Here is a 5231-nt window from a genome sequence, read left to right on the forward strand (position 1 = left end):
CCCCACTATCATGACCCAAGTCCTGCCTTTCAGTTCTGGCTACACGAGAGCATGTACACTGGTACAGATAAGAGCTCATGACACACGGAATCCAGATCAGATAAACCCCTCAGGAACAGAAGTGGGAGTAGCGATCCTAAGAGGATAGGAGGAAGGTGGGGAGAGGTGGAGAGGAAGGGTTGCAATTATCGGCACAAAACCACCCCGCCCCCACCACCCCCAGGCAGATGAACAACAGAACCCATGGAGGGAAGGGTTGACAGCCATCGGTGTAAGATATGAAAATAATAATAATTTATACTTTATCAAGGGGTCCCCAGGGTGGGAGGACGTGTGGAAGGGAAAAATAAGGTGCTGATACCAAGGGCTCAAATAGAAAGTAAGTGTTTAGAAAATAATGATGGCAATGTATGCACAAATATGCTTGATACAATTGATGTATGGGTTGTTGTAAGAGCTCTAAGAGCCGCCAATAAAATGATCTTAAAAAAATGAAAAGAGAACTAGACTTTCAGAAAAATCCACAGGGCAAGTTCTAGTTGGTCCTATAGCCTTGCTCTGAGTTGGCTTTGACTAGATGGTAATGAGAGTGACAGAGGTCTAAGAACTCAGTCGAAGAGATTTCAGAAATAATAGTTACCTCAAGTTCAATTAACCTACTCTACTTCTGAAATGGATACCTTTGCCAGATACAACATAGGAGTTCCACTTAAATTTGAATTCCAGCCAGCCAACAAAGAAATCTTAGCATACGTATATCCCATAGAATACTCGGGACACATTTATAATAACATAATCATTTGTTGCTTATCTGAAATTCAGATTTTGCAAGGCATCTTGTCTTTATCTGGCAATAGATACTCTTTGCCCTCTTTCTCCCACTCTCATTCCTCCCTGCTGCCACCCCCACCCCAATCCCCTCTCCCTTTCACAGAAGACCTGAGTTGTATAGCTTGGTGAAATTATGCAAAAGCTACAAAGGAATAAATGGCAGCAGCAAAATTAACCTTGGGTCTATGTGCTCCATTCATTCCATACATCCTCAGCGCCATTCATTCCCTGCATATCGTGTGCCCAGTCTGCAGTGAGACACCCTCTGTGTTTCCGGGTCTTTGAAAACAACACGGATTCGCTCCCACGTGAGCTTGCACTGCGCTCGGGATTGCTGCACGCAAATGTTTCTTGACCAAGATGAAGACCAAGGATGGCAGTGCCCCTTGACGTTCCCACCTGCCTTTGCCTCAGTGTTTCCCAAAGTGGTAACGTCACTCCCTCGGGCGCACTGGCATGATTCAGGGGGGCTGCAAAAGTAGGTACCTATACTGTATCCTGGATCATGGGCTATAGTACAAAAGCAGAGGGGTGCTGAGAATTATTTTTGTTTTTTTTTTCTGAAAAGGCCAAATAAATTTAAGAACCTAGGATCCAGATTTTGTCTCCTTTCAAACCTGACCTCAGCTAATCAGGTTTGCATTTTTAGACTTAGTTGCCCACCAGGGAGCCTATGATAATTATACCTGGCTTGTCTTTCTTTCCCAGAGCAGGTCAGTGCCTGTCACTACTATTAATTAGCCCAACAGGGCAGCAGAAATATTTTTCTGATGTTTTCTCTCTAGTACCTAACTCCAGGGCTAGGCCACCTAAATGGTTTCCATCTTACAGAAGACCTCCTGACCCAGAAAAGGATGTTTTAGTGGACGCTGGTTTCTAATAAATGCTAGTAATTATCCCAGTGGTGTTGTCACCCTAAGGTGAAGTTTTCATATTCTTATTATTATTGTTTCTAAGTATGGCTTCCCTAGTGGAGAGCTTTGGAAACAGAAGTTCAGTTTCTGAACCAAGATATCATATGCTGCCACACCAGGGAAAGAAATTTCCTCAGCTCCTCTGTGATCATAACAAGTGAGTCTTGGAGTGGCACAATGGCATTTGGGGATACATGAGAACAGACGTTTCACCAAACTCAAGCATCACATCTTTTGAAAAGCTTTTCCTGAATGTGTTAAGCTGGGTAGACTAGAAGAACAAATCCATAGACACTCATATGTGTATAAGCAAGAGCTGTATATCAAACAGCAATTGTATATTGAGAAAACATCCCAGCTCAGTCCAGATCAAGCCCATAAATCCAATAATACCCCATAAGTCCAATACCAGCCCATAAATCACTTTTCAGATTCACGCAGTCACATGTAATGAGGCAGAATTCAGAAAATCACAGGCTGGTGGGTGCGAAGTCTTGTGGATCCAGTGGCAGTGGATGCATCTCCAGAGTGCTGGCTGCCCTCAGCGCGGCTCCATGTGGATTGTTAACAGGAAGGTGAAGCAGAGAAAGGGAGTGTCAGACTTCCTGGGAGGAAGAAGGAAGTTCCCAGAATCCTCATGAGAAAGCCACACCCATAAGGGGGCATCAGGCTATGACCTGATTTACAGGTAAGACTCTACCCCTTCACTCTTAATAGCCTCAAGTTGACATGAGATTATGTAACTACTACATTGAGCTTTCTGGCATCAGGGGTTGACCCGGACATCTCTCTGGCCTCTGCTTGACTTTACTGTTACTGCTGTTAACTGCAGTTGGGTTGGCTCCAACGCACAGAGACTTCATGCAAAACAGGAGAATCATTGCCTGGTCTATGGCAAATGCTCTAATCTGTGCCAAATACCATATTGTAATGGTCTATTCAATTTCAAGTCTCCCTGTTCAGTTGCAGAGTTTGGGGAACAGGGACATTTTAATCTGTGAGCCCTAGAGACCAGCACTGAGTTTAATTTACATAGACCCTTAGGTGGCTGATTGATTCTGTCTGATAAAATTGTGGAGAACAGACTTTTTTGACTTTACATTTAGGGCTAGCGACTGGCCCTGGGACATAGTCTGGCTTGTGAAGGCCCTTGATAGCACATTTGAGGACCTCGTCTTCCTAGAACAAGTTTTTGCATTTTTAGTAGGAGGCACAGCCTTCTGAGAAAGAGAAGTGGTCGTTCGTAGGATCTGATTCCTCACCTCGGTGGGTGCATTCTGAGGCTGCCTTTGCAAGCTTGCATATTCCAGGTTTGCTGGAGCCCTGGTAAGATTGGGAGGGTTTGGGTTCAATTTTTTCCCCCAAGCTATTTTGAAGCTTCTTAGTCCACATAGGTAACCAGACCCAGAGCCTGTATCTCAGACATGGCACATACCCTAGGCACCACGGAGCAGTTACTATTAACCATGCTACTTGCATTGGCAGCTATGAGAAAACATTCAAAGAGTTAAATCTAATATTACAATCTTCGAGATCTTCCATGGGTCAACACACACCGTGTAATATTTTCCTCTCCCTAGAGTGCTTCTAAGAATCTCTGGTCGTGCTGCCACACAAGTTTTGGACTTCTAACCGCCCTGCAGAGTTAGCATCTTAAAAACTGTAAAGATGGTCTCTGTAAGTTAAGAGGGACCTGATGGCAATTGTTTGGATGGTTTGGGTTGGAAGGCTTCTTACACTGTGTTTCCATTCAGACCCCTGCTGAGAATTTGCCCTTCAACCACAGACCTTCTAAATCAGAATCTACCTTGCTACAGGATTCCCAGAAGATTTTTAGGTATGCAAATTAAAAAATTGCCTGGGGAATTTGTGACAAGGTAGACTCTGATTCAGTATGGGGGAGTTAAAATTCTCTCCTGGGTGCCAAATCTGAATGAACAGTTTCAAACTCAGGATCTCTACACAGACTTGTCTCTGAGTTATCTCTACTTGAGGGACAAGAGGCAATAGTTAGGGATTTCTCTCTCTGTCTATCTGTCTGTCACTTAATCAATGCCGACTGATAGTGGCTCTGTTGAACAAGGCAGAGAAGGTAACTCTTTACAGGACAAGAAAACCATAGCTTTCTCTCATGGAGTGGCTAGTGGTTCTGAACTACTGATGTTGTGGTTGAGAAGGGGGGTGAAAGAGTTGCCTACTTTTAATACAAATGCTAGAAAGACTGCTTACTTCGGCAGCACATCTGCTAACACTGGAACAATACGGAGAAGATTAACATGGCCCCTGCGCCATGATGGCACGCACATGTGTGAAGCATTCCATATTACACAACAACAAACAGACTAGAAAAATAATATAATTTAATATTTAGTTTGTTACAAGTCCAAAAGGTAACAGTCCCTTCCCTGGCAATAAAAATTTCCTTTAAGCTTAATCAGTACAGATGTTCTCACTCAGGAAGGAGGCTAGTAAGGTGAGTATGATAAGCAGCTATATCCTAAAAGAGCTGTGGGAGGTGTCCTCTGTCAAAGTGGTTTTTAAGATGAACATTTAAAAGGGGCGGTACCTATCGCCACTAGGTAGGCTCTCTATCTTCTCTTAAGGGACTGGATGAATCTATGACCTGGGAGCAGTGGGCTGCTTTCTCTTGATGTTTATCTTACAGTAGTGGACTCCTACATCATTGGTCCTGGGGAGAGGGGGGAGATTATTCAGTTGCGGCCATCCAAATTGTGTTAAGGTCATCTCAATCCGTAGACACTCCCACCACATTCCTGGAAATTCAAGTCAAGATGGGATGCGGGGTGGGGTTTGGGGGGAAAAGTCGGCATGTCTCAGATAAGGCAATTACCTCTCTGTTGGTAGGAAAATGAGGAAGAGCCACCTCCCGACAGGAATAAGTAAGTAAATAAATAAACAAAAGCACTTCCCAATGCTTAATGTTTAACCAAAAGGGAGAATACATCTGGTCTATGTTCCTAATTGCACAGTTACTAGGTAGCCCTTTGTGACCCACTCCATGGACTATATAGACTACTGAGACATTAGTCTTCTTTTGAAGTGCACAACATCCTTCATAGGCCACCCTAGAAGGGCCTGATGGGGAAACCCCACTAAAGGAACTGGGATTTACCTCAAACCCAAATCTGTATCCATTGGATCTGAAACCCCCTAGTGCGAGAAGAAGCAGAAGACTACTAGCCCAAGGACTGGTAGATGTTGGACATTAGTTCAAATCTCTTACCTTGAGGGTGCCCAGTGAATGGTGGCCCAGAACTACCATATACTTACTAGTTTAATGTACTCCTCGCTTCATTATGACCTGCATTAATTAATGTGTTAGGTGTGGCTCTGCTGCACTGAATGGATATCATTGGAAGATTTGCCCTATCACCAAGCCCCATTGTTTGTGTGCATAGTGTCCAGTCCCTTAAGGATTTCATCTATATAAGTCAACAATTCACATATTGCAGTTCATAGTTAGCC

At 43.8% G+C, this 5231-nt stretch overlaps 1 non-coding gene across 1 annotated transcript; it reads left to right on the forward strand.

The window, feature by feature from the left end:
• The first annotated feature begins 3966 nt into the window (after positions 1 to 3966).
• LOC115868620 lies at positions 3967 to 4073 on the forward strand. Its single transcript, XR_004045706.1, has one exon. It is a non-coding gene; the product is annotated as a U6 spliceosomal RNA (small nuclear RNA).
• Positions 4074 to 5231: the final 1158 nt, after the last annotated feature.

This window comes from Echinops telfairi, unplaced genomic scaffold (assembly GCF_000313985.2).
Source record: "Echinops telfairi isolate 266 unplaced genomic scaffold, ASM31398v2 ScPeMD7_15;HRSCAF=58, whole genome shotgun sequence".
Taxonomy (NCBI): domain Eukaryota; kingdom Metazoa; phylum Chordata; class Mammalia; order Afrosoricida; family Tenrecidae; genus Echinops; species Echinops telfairi.